The 11817-nt window shown below is 35.1% G+C and overlaps 1 pseudogene; it reads left to right on the forward strand.

The window, feature by feature from the left end:
• The first annotated feature begins 10744 nt into the window (after positions 1 to 10744).
• On the forward strand, positions 10745 to 11513 carry LOC145806548 (uncharacterized; annotated as a pseudogene).
• Positions 11514 to 11817: the final 304 nt, after the last annotated feature.

Consider the following 11817-nt stretch of genomic DNA (forward strand, 5'->3'; position numbering starts at 1 on the left):
TATCTCTTTTCTAATGAGATTATGTTTCCTTCTGACGTAGCGGAATACACGGGGACTAGATATCGTTCTAGAAGACGAAAAGAGGCTCTCGAATCCACGAGAAAAATAGAACCTTGAATCCACAAGGAAGAGAAAATATTTCAATATTATTGATTGAATGAATAAAAGTTGTATAAAAGTTGTCTTTTCCATGAGGCTTACATAGCTATTTATAATAAGCAAAACCTAATACTTGTAGGAAAAGTAATTCTAAAATAAACTAAGAAACTTAAATCAATACAAATTAGGAAACCTAAGAGAATAGGAAACTAAAATTCTAAACTATTTAAAATCCTAGTCAAAACCTAATTCCAAAATAATAAAATTAAGAAACCTAATAATTCTAAAATATTTATACTAAATTACAAGAATCCTAATAAAATAATATGTTAAAAATATTAAAACTAAAAACATAAAAATTCTTAAAATCTTGTCCTACATCACCTTCTCTCCCGTGGCCGCTATCCACTGCCACCATCACTGAACCCTCTCTTGTCAAAGCTTTTAAATATTTATTGTGCTTGGAATATATTTTGAGTTATTTTAAAGGTATGTAGTACTTCCAGTGTGGAAAGAAAAAAAAAATCAGATCAGAGTGGTAAATTTTATAAATATTAAAATTAAAATTAAAATTTTAAAGTAAATTTGTAATTATTTTTTGAAAATACTATTGAATTGTAATTTTTCATAAAGAAAATTTAGTGGGACTGGGATAAGTGTTTGGATTTTTTTTTTTTCATTTTTAATGAACTTTTGTCAAAAAAAATTCAAAGAACTTTGCATTTTAGGACCTACTAGGCTACCTGGACTAAATGAGTTATAAAAAGAAATGGAAAAAATTCATTATAAAAAAGTGAAAATAAGTTGTTGACGTTTTTAGATCATTCTACACTAGATATACAAAAAAATGCAAAATTTTTGCTGTAAATTTTTAAAAAATAATATTAAAAAAAAAAGAAAAAAAAAAGAAAAGTTTTTTTAGTTAGTTGGCAAACCCACCAAATGTTACTGATTGAAATAGAAAAAAGTATCATTTTTATGTTGTGTAATCATCACCAATGACTGATCCACTGGGTGCGAAAGTATATATTTTCAAATTTTGAGGATTCATCCTTGATCATAACAATATTAATTTATTTATTTTATACATGAAAAAAAAAATCCATCCTTGATCATCACAATATTAATTTTTTATTTTCTACATGTGAAAAAAAAGAAATGGTTGTCCAATGACTTAACCCAACAACCTAAAGTTAGCTAGAACCTACAGGTTCACTGGTCTAGCCTAAGTTCAAGGCGTTGAAACCATCTTTCAATTTTACCATCATCCAACAACTTTGGTGCCCTTGCTTGAGGCTACCGCTACTTAGCTCGACAATTATTAGATGTCTCAATCACACCTTATATTCAAACATTATGAGTTGTTTTTAAATGATGTGGGATAAATTTATGATTATACTACTTCCTAAAAAATCTAGAAATCCCCTAGATGTTGATTTGTGATTATGTATCAATTTTAGGCAGAATATAACAATCCCAATCAAACAATCAAGACAAAGAGACACAACGATTTTATGTGGAAAAAACCACAATTGGACACCTCCAACTGTGATAAAAAAACCACGGGCAATAGCCACAAAACAATTCACTAAGAAGATTTAAAGGAATTACATAGGTATACTCTCAATTACCTAGCGAATCCACGCCTAATTGAACCAACCTCTATGTGCCTCTTCCAACCCGTCTTCACCTCGGAATTGTCTTTACGATGAGCCACCCCGGAATCCACCAAAGCTTCAGGCTCGAATTCTTCAGAATCCACCGAAGAACAACTCTCTCTTTTGTATAGCAAACAAAACCTTTGATGTACTCTCTTTAAACCATGAGTTGAATACTCAATAAAACATCAAAGAAAACTCACAAAGTATCCCCAGATATAAACCCTAGAACCCAAAAAGAAGATCTGGAGTAGTAATCCTAAAATCTGACCCAACACGCGAATTTATAGAATCTGTCCCGTGATCGCCAAATGCCCGCTCGAGCGGCTTCAGCAAAATATGCGCGAAATATACTAGAGGTCCGCTCGAGCGCTAAAGAACTCGCTCGAGCGCGAAATCACACAGCTCAGTACTTTTACAGGCGACCAAAACTTCTGGAACCAGGGATTCTCCACTTGAGCGGGGTAATGTCCGCTCGAGCGGACAGGCAATCTTGAAAGCATTAGCATCACAAACTTCTCTGAAAGGCACAATTCAGGTTGGATTCGCATCTAAACACTCATAGTCTCACTGAAATAAAAGTGCGAAAATAAATACAACTGAAAGGAGTTTTGTCAAACGGGGTTGCCAAGAATAAAACCTAACACTTCCAATATTTAAACTTTACACTATCTCTTTTCAAATTAGATTATGAAGGATGTGGGATGGATTTACAATTCTACTACTACTAAAATTTAAACTTTACACAATCTCTTTTCTAATGAGATTATGTTTTCTTCTCTTCCGTAATAGCCACCATCGTCCGCCACTATCACCGAACCCTCTCTTGTCTGCCCCACCTACAAGGACCAACCACCACTCCTTCGCTCCCTTTCCTTTCTCTCTCTTGCTAGCCACATAGGAAAATAAAAAATAAAATATTCTGATCTTAGTAAATCATTTTGGAAATCAAATTGTTTAACTTGATTGCTGACAAGTTTCAAATCTAACTAAAATAGAGGATGTTCTTTGATTGAGAAATTTACGTCAATTTTGATAAACCTGAAATGAGATATCTAGGTATAAATCGAAATGAAACTCTTTCTTGATTGAAATCAACCATCAGAACCACAAATACATCATCAGTGCCGCCAGAATAAAACCCGTGGGTCAGGGTGGATGGGTGATGGCAGGGGAGGGGAAAAACTTTGCAATTCAGGATTTGCTAGACTACATGGACCAAATAAGTTATAAAAAAAAGAAAAAAGAAAAACAATTCATTAAAAAAAAAAAGTGAATAAATTGGTGATGTTTTTAAATCATTCTGCACTAGATACACAAAAAAATGAAAAAAAATTTATGCGAATTTAAAAAAATAAATATTCAAACAAAAAAAAAAAAGGAAAAATTTAGTTAGTTGCCAATCCCACCAAATTTTGTTGATTGAAATAGAAAAAACCTTCATTTTTAAGTTGCATAATCATCACCATGGACGGATTCCCAAGGTACAAAAGTACATTTAGATTTTCAAATTTTGGGCATCCATCATTGATCATGACAATATTAATTTATTTATTTTATACATGAAAAAATAAAATATAAAGCGATTGTTCAATGACTTAGCTCAGTAACCGAAAGCTAGCCAGAACCTACAGGTTCATTCGTCTAGCCTGAGTTCAAGCGTTGAAGCCATTTTTCAACTTTACCATCATCCAACCACTTTGGTGATCTCGCTTGAGTCATAAGTTAACGCTACTTAGCTCGACGATTATTAGATGTTTCAATCACACCTTATATTTAAACATTATGCGTTATTTTTAAACAATGTGGGATAAGTTTATTATTATACTACTAACAATATTTAAACTTTACACTATCTCTTTTCTAATTAGATTATGAACGATGTGGGATGGATTTACGATTCTACTACTACCAATATTTAAACTTTACACTATCTCTTTTCTAATGAGATTGTGTTTTCTTCTCTTCCGTAGCAGCCACTATTGTCCGCCACCATCACCAAACCTTCTCTTGTCAAAGCTTTTAAATATTTATTGTGCGTCGAATATATTTTGAATTATTTAAAAAAAAAATCAGATCACAGTGGTAAATTTTGCAAATATTAAAATTAAAATTATTTTTTTAATAAATTTGTAATTATTTTTTTAAAATACTATTGAATTGTAATTTTTTGTAAAGAAAATTTAGTGGAACTGGGGTAAGTATTTGTTATTGTTTTTTTTGTTCATTTTTAATGAAGTTTTTTCAAAAAAATTAAAAAAACTTTGCATTTTAGAATCTATTCGACTACATGGAGCAAATAAGTTATAAAAATAAAAATGAAAAACAATTCATAAAAAAAAATTTAAAAAAAAAGTGAAAATAAGTTGGTGATGTTTTTAGATCATTCTACACTAGATACACAAAAAAAATGTAAAAATTTTTACGCAAATTTAAAAAATATAATAGTCAAAACAAAGAAACAAACAAACAAAAAAAAATTTTTTTTGTTAGTTGCCAAACCCACCAAATGTTATTAATTGAAATAGAAAAAAGCATCATTTTTATGTTGTGTAATCATCACTAAGGACTGATCCACTAGATGTGAAAGTATATTTAGATTTTCAAATTTTGAGGATCCATCCTTGATCATGACAATATTAATTTATTTATTTTATACTTGAAAAAAAAAAGTCCATCCTTGATCATCACAATATTAATTTTTTATTTTCTACATGTGGAAAAAAAAAAAATGGTTGTCCAATTGACTTAACTCAACAACCTAAAGCTAGCCAGAACCTACAGGTTCACTGATCTAGCCTGAGTTTAAGCATTGAAGCCATCTTCAACTTTACCATCATCCAACCACTTTGGTGCCCTCGCTTGAGTCAAAAGCTAACGCTACCGAGCTCGGTGATTATTAGATGTCTCAATCACACATTATATTCAAACATTTTGCGTTGTTTTTAAACGATGTGAGATAAGTTTACGATTATACTACTACCAATATTTAAACTTTACACTATTTCTTTTCTAATTAGATTATGAACAATGTGGGATGGATTTACGATTCTACTACTACCAATATTTAAACTTTACACTATCTCTTTTCTAATGAGATTATGTTTCCTTCTCTTCCGTAGTAGCCACCATCGTCCACCACCATCACCAACCCGTCTCTTGGCTTCCCCACCTACAAGGACCAACCGCCACCCCATTCGCTCCCTTTCCTTTTTCTGTCCTAGCCAGCCACATAGATACATTAAAAAATGCTCTCATCTTAGTAAATCTAAAAAATCTAGAAATCCCCTAGATGTTGATTTGTGATTATGTATCAATTTTAAGCAGTATATAACAATCCCAATCAAACAATCAAGACAAATCGACATAACGATTTTAACGTGGAAAAACCACAATTGGAGCGCCTCCAACTATGATAAAAAACCACAGGCAACAGCCACAAAACAATCCACTAAGAAGATATGAAGGAATTACACAGCTACACTCTCAATTACCTAGCGAATCCACGCCCAAATTGAACCAACCTCTATGTGTCTCTTCCAACCTCGTCTTCACCTCGGAATGGTCTTGACGATGAGCCACTCCGGAATCCATCAAAGCTTCAGGCTCGAATTCTTCAGAATCCACCGAAGAACAACTCTCTCTTTTGTGTAGAACAAACAAATAATCCTTTGATGTGTACTTTTTAAACCATGAGTTGAATACTCAATCAAAACATCAAATAAAACTATCAAAATATCCCCAGATATAAACCCTAAAACCCAAGAAGAAGATCTGGAGAAGTAATCCTAAAATCTGACAAAAACCTGTAGTTATAGAAATCTGAATCGCGAAGCTCGCTCGAGCAAGGAACCAAAAACGCGTGTTTTCCATAAGTGGCTTCACTTGAGCCATGCACCCTTCGCTCGAGCGTACATTTATCTCTTTCAGCTTTTTACACAGACGCAGCCTTCGCTCGAGCAAGCACTTGTTCGCTCGAGCGAGCAACATGCAACTTCGAATGCAAAATTGCATTTTGCTTCGGGGGCACAGCCCCTTGACCCCACCGTGGCGTTGCCTCGGACCCACCAAGGGGCGCTGCCCTCTGGACCCCCACGAGCTGATCGGGCAGCTCGATCCCCGTCATAATCAGTGAAGTGGCAATCTTGAAAGTATTAACATCACAAACTTCTCTGCAAGGCACGATTATGGTTGGATTCGCATCTAAACACTCATAGCCTCACTGAAATAAAAAGTGCGAAAATAAGTACAACTGAAAGGAGTTTTGTCAAACGGGATTGCCAAGAATAAAAACCTAACAATCTCCCCCTTTGGCAATGCCGTGACAAAACACACCTAACAAATAAAATCCTAAACACCCCAACCCATTACAACCAACAAAAGCAAACTTCTTTCTCGAGGTCATGATCTGCAAAACAGCTATTAGTGCCACAATCTCCAAAACAACTATTAGTCCCAAAAGAGAATATGAAAATGCAATAAACATATGACAAGATTATCTTGAAGTATGAGATGTAAAACATGAATAGATGCGACTTTGAGATTTTAAGAACATGTAACATGAAAACCTCAAAACTAAGACACATGCACCTGACAACATTTGACGAAGGAAGCTCAAACAATTAAAGTAAAAGCATAAAACACACAAGCAATGACATGATAACAATAAACCAAACTCCCCCTCACTAAAAGCGACCACAAACACTGAAAACAGTGAACAAGAAGAAAACGACAAAAATAATATGGTGGAGCAAGCAAGAAATCTCAGATTTGTACTTTAGAACACACAAGATTATCCAAGAAACACAATTACTTGAAAACACAATATGCACAGTCTATAGAAAATTCCTCATAAAAGAAAGTAATGCATTATGTAAAAAGCATAGATCCCATGAGAAAAGTGTGTGTGTGACTCTTGGAGTTCGACAAACACTAGATTCAATCCTAGTAGTGATTTGAAAGTTAGACCTCCGACAAGAGAATCTAAACACAACAAAGAAAAGTCAAAACACTAGGAATCAAGGGGTATTTGGTGAGTAAAGGCGGAAGCTCCCCCTCAATTCATGAATCCTTTTTTTTTTTTCACATCTTTTTCTTTTCTTTCTTTTGCACACCTTTTTTTTGTTTCTTTCTTTTGCACATTTTTTTCTTTCTTTTGCACACTCATTGGCAGCTGACATGCTCAAGAGTATGGAAACCGAACCAGAGAAACATGGATATAATAAGGATGGCCTGGTTGGTGACTTTGAGGTAGCGTTTTCCTCATGCCTGGACTACAAAGAACAGAGGGGAAAGCCGTGGAGATGCAAAAAGATGGAAGGTGGTTAAGAGACTTACCATCACCCATGATGTGCTAGTATAGGTCAATTCCTCTAGAAAAGCAAAAGATACAATGCCAGAAGTCCATAGAAAAAAAATAACCACTAAGGCGGAAGACTCCGATATTTGCTAATCCAAGAGTGTGTACAGAATGAGACATACTAATCAAAAAACACACACTCCAAAATAAGTAATTACCACATAAAACGCACACATATTAACATGTAATGGATATTCTTATCAATTCCAATATGCACCAAGGACCACTCAAAAAATTTAAGCTTGCAAAACCATACTAAGAAAATCTTCTTGGATTTTTTTTTTTTTCATTTTTTTTTCTTAACCAAAGCAAGACAAAAAACGAATATGCACACATTTTTTTTTCACATTAAAAAAAAACACACAGAAACTCAAAAACTAAAACAAATAAACAAATTAACACAAGTCAAGTTTTCTCACCCAAACCGCTTTAGTATAAACAAAGTTGTGAGCATTGCGGTTCTTGGGTGGTGTCTTGACGTTGTGGTTCCCTTTGCTTTCAATGGGAACCCGTCTCGACTTAGTTTCCAACTTCCTATTTTTAGGTTTAGGCAAATACACTCTCCCATGTAACTTATAACAATAAGGGCGAATATGACCATGCATACTACAATGATGACAAATAAAAACAAGGTGTACCTTCTTTTCTTTTACCTTACCAACTCTAGGAAGTTTGAGAAGTCCATTCTTATGTTGAATTTTTTGTTCTCCCTTTCATTGAGTTCTTGTATCATAAGATGTGGAAGCACTCTGTTTTTGCTCTTTCTTACCACCAAACGCAATGCCACTCCTGTCAGAACAAATTTGTTGAGACCCAATGATATTGTCCAATGTCTTTGATCCCCTATTCCAAAGACCAATGGTAGCCATAGCACACTTGAGCTCTTCATCCTTTTTGATCATTAGTTCTTCCAAAGCAACTTGACACATCTCGAGAGTTTCAATTTTTTCTTCATATGTTGCATAGATTTTTTCTCGAGAGTTCCTCTCTGTCTCACAAGTCAAGAGTTTTGCACAAAGAGCTGGTCGATCATTAGCTATTTTGATGGCATCAATCCTAGCCTCGGAAATCTCCTCCTTTAGTTTGACATTCTCACTTTCACATGCTGTGAGTTTCATAGTGAGTTTGTCATTCAATTTGGATAACTTAAGAGATTCCTTATACAACTTTTCATAAGCTTGCTCAAGCTCTTCATCATCACTTCCCGAGGATTCATCATCAGTGGCATTCTCAACCAGGCTCTTCGGATACTCTGTTCGTCCTTCAGTTTCGGAAGCTACCATGAAAGCAAGGAATTGTTTATGTCCCTCTTCGCCTTGATCTTCATTGTCACTTTCATCTTCATCAGATTCTGATTCATCATCCCAAGTGATGGCGAGGGCTTTCTTCTTCTTCAAACGAGTGGAGCATTCTGAAGCAAAGTGGCCAAATCCTTGGCATTCATAGCAGCATTGGACTCTTTCAGAGTTCCCTTGTATCTTTCCTTTCTCCTTCTTGGCTATAGAATTAATTTTGTGTTTATCTTTGCTTTTAGATTTATGGGTATGAGTAGATTCCAAAAGATTAGGATTCTTTTTCAAAAAATATTTTTTAAATTGTTTAACAAAAGCAGCCGTAATCTTGGAATCTATCTCATAATCCTTATCAAAATCTTCTTCAACTCCATGAGCACTACTATAAGCAATAGTATCTTTTTGTTTCTTTTTGAAATTCCTATGTGCTTCATAAGTTTAGAGATTTCCAACCAAGTGATCCAGCTTAAGGTTGTCAACATCTTGAGCCTCCTCAGTAGCCGTAACTTTTGGTTAGAACCAATCGGGCAAGGATCTCAAAATTTTTTCCACGACTTTGGATTCTGGTATTTTTTCACCTAAATTGAAGCTAGAATTTACAATGTCACTCAACTTCGTATAAAATTCATCAAAGGTCTCACTATCTTTCATTGAAAGGTTTTCGAAACTAGATGTGAGCCTTTGAAGTTTTGAGCGTTTCACAGAAGGAGTGCCCTCATGAATAGTTTGTAAGATATCCCAAGCCTCTTTTGCGACTTCACAATTGCAAATTTGACTAAACTCTTCAGGTGTGACAGCGCAAAAGAGAGAATTGATAGCTTTACTATTCCAGCTACTATTTTGGTAATCAATTGTGTCCCACTTTTCAATTGGTTTGGGGAAAGTTACTCCATCAACAGTAATTTTTGGTTTAACCCACCCATACATGACAGATTGTCAAACTTTTTCATCAATAGATTTCAAAAATGATCTCATCCGAGCTTTCCAAAAAGAATAATTGGATCCGTCAAGTAAGGGTGGTCGAACCATAGAGTTTCCCTCACGTATTGAATCCATTATCACAAATCAAACAAGATCTCATTCTAAAAGAATATTTTTTTTTAAAAAAAAGAACGACCTGCTCTGATATCAATTGAAAAATCTAGAAATCCCCTACATGTTGATTTGTGATTATGTATCAATTTTAAGCAGTAAATAACAATCCCAATCAAACAATCAAGACAAATTGACACAACAATTTTAACGTGAAAAAATCACAATTGGAGAACCTCCAACTGTGATAAAAAACCACAGGCAATAGCCACAAAACAATCCACTAAGAAGATATAAAGGAATTATACAGGTATACTCTCAATTACCTAGCGAATCCACGCCCGAATTGAACCAACCTCTATGTGTCTCTTCCAACCCCGTCTTCACCTCGGAATTGTCTTGACGATAAGCCACTCCGGAATCCACCAAAGCTTCAGGCTCGAATTCTTCAGAATCCACCGAAGAACAACTCTCTCTTTTGTGTAGAACAAACAAATAATCCTTTGATGTATACTCTTTAAACCATGAGTTGAATACTCAATCAAAACATCAAAGAAAACTATCAAAATATCCCCAGATATAAACCCTAGAACCCAAGAAGAAGATTTGGAGAAGTAATCTTAAAATTTGGCAAAAACCTGTACTTATAGAAATCTGAATCGCGAAGCTCGCTCGAGCGAAAACTCTCTTGCTCGAGTGAGGAACCAAAAACGTGTATTTTCCATAAGTGGCTTCGTTCGAGCCATGTACCCTTCGCTCGAGTGTACATTTATCTCTTTCAGGTTTTTACACAGACACAACCTTCGCTCGAGCGAGCAACATGCAACTTCGAATGCAAAATTGCATTTTGCTTCGGGAGCGCAGCCCCTCGACCCCGCCGTGGCGCTGCCCCGGACCCGCTAAGGGGCGTTGCCCCCTGGACCCCCGCGACCTGACCGGACAGCTTGATCCCCGTCATAATCAGTGAAGTGGCAATCTTGAAAGTATTAACATCACAAACATCTCTGCAAGGCACGATTCTGGTTGGATTCGCATCTAAACACTCATAGCCTCACTGAAATAAAAAGTGCGAAAATAAGTACAACTGAAAGGAGTTTTGTCAAACGGGATTGCCAAGAATAAAAACCTAACAAAATCATTTTGGAAATCAAATTGTTTGGTTAACGAATCACCAATCACCAGAATAGAGGATGGATTTTTATCGAGAAGTTTATGTCGATTTTGATTAACCCGAAATGAGATATCTGGACTGGTTATAAATCCAAACCCGTGGGTTTCCTATGGTAGATGGGTGATAACATTCCAAACCCGTCTTCCATCTTCACAGCATGGGAAAACAAAACGCTTCAATTTCATCACAAACGGGCTACACTTTTCTCGAAACAAAATTATCTGGGATCTCAAACTCCAGCAGTGCTCTCTCTCTTCTGTCAGCCCAAACAAAGAATTTGTCAGGCCATTTGACAGGAATTCCCATGCTTAGCCCTTTGATCACACTGGGCACTAATTTCCATTATGGAATCAATCAAAATTCTGAAGATTTTGTAGTTTCACCAAACGGGTTTCATTCTTCTAGGATGAATTCAATGGAACTTGACCGGCAAGGGCCTTCAGTGATCTTTGATGCTCGTATTGATATTGATTTTGAAGTCGAAGCAGGTGGGATTTTTCAAAGATTTGATTCTGTGAAGTCTAAAAGTTGTCTTTCTCATGAACACGGGCACACAGATGATTTGATTCAATTGACGTCACATTTTCAAAGAGTGAAGCGGCAGAGGAATTAATTCTATGCACGTGAAACAGGAAAACGGTATCTTGTGTTCATTCCCTACCATGTAGAGGCTGTGAAAGCAATTGGGTATGTATATGTTTCTCTATTTGAGTACTCTGTTGCTTCTTTTTTTTCTTTTTTTTTTCTTTTCTTTTCAATGGAACCCTTCAATAGTTGAAGTACCTTTCCAACTAAGGAATTGATATTGTATACTTCATTTCACAAGCTTTATCTCACAGGTCTATTTGAATTACTGAAGAATTATTGCAAGCTTTATTTCACAGGTCTGATTTTTCTACAAAGATATTGTATATTTTTTTATCATAGCGAGACATTTTAACAAAATATATAATTTAGCGATTTAAGTTAAAATTGATATTAAAATCACAGACTCTAAAATAACGTAGTTTTGCTTTACAACAAAATATTACAATGAGATTCATTATCAACAATTCTAATCCTTATTTGACTTTCTAATAGAAGAAAGATAGGGTCAAAACAAACCTCATATCCGCTATCAAAGTCCACTTTATGCTTAGTGCTCACAATATTGGAAGAATCTCTTTGATAATATTACAAAAGGAATCACCATTTTGAAAGTGAAAA

Source organism: Camellia sinensis, chromosome 13 (genome assembly GCF_055761805.1).
Source record: "Camellia sinensis isolate YWXY chromosome 13, ASM5576180v1, whole genome shotgun sequence".
In the NCBI taxonomy this organism is placed as follows: Eukaryota; Viridiplantae; Streptophyta; class Magnoliopsida; order Ericales; family Theaceae; genus Camellia; species Camellia sinensis.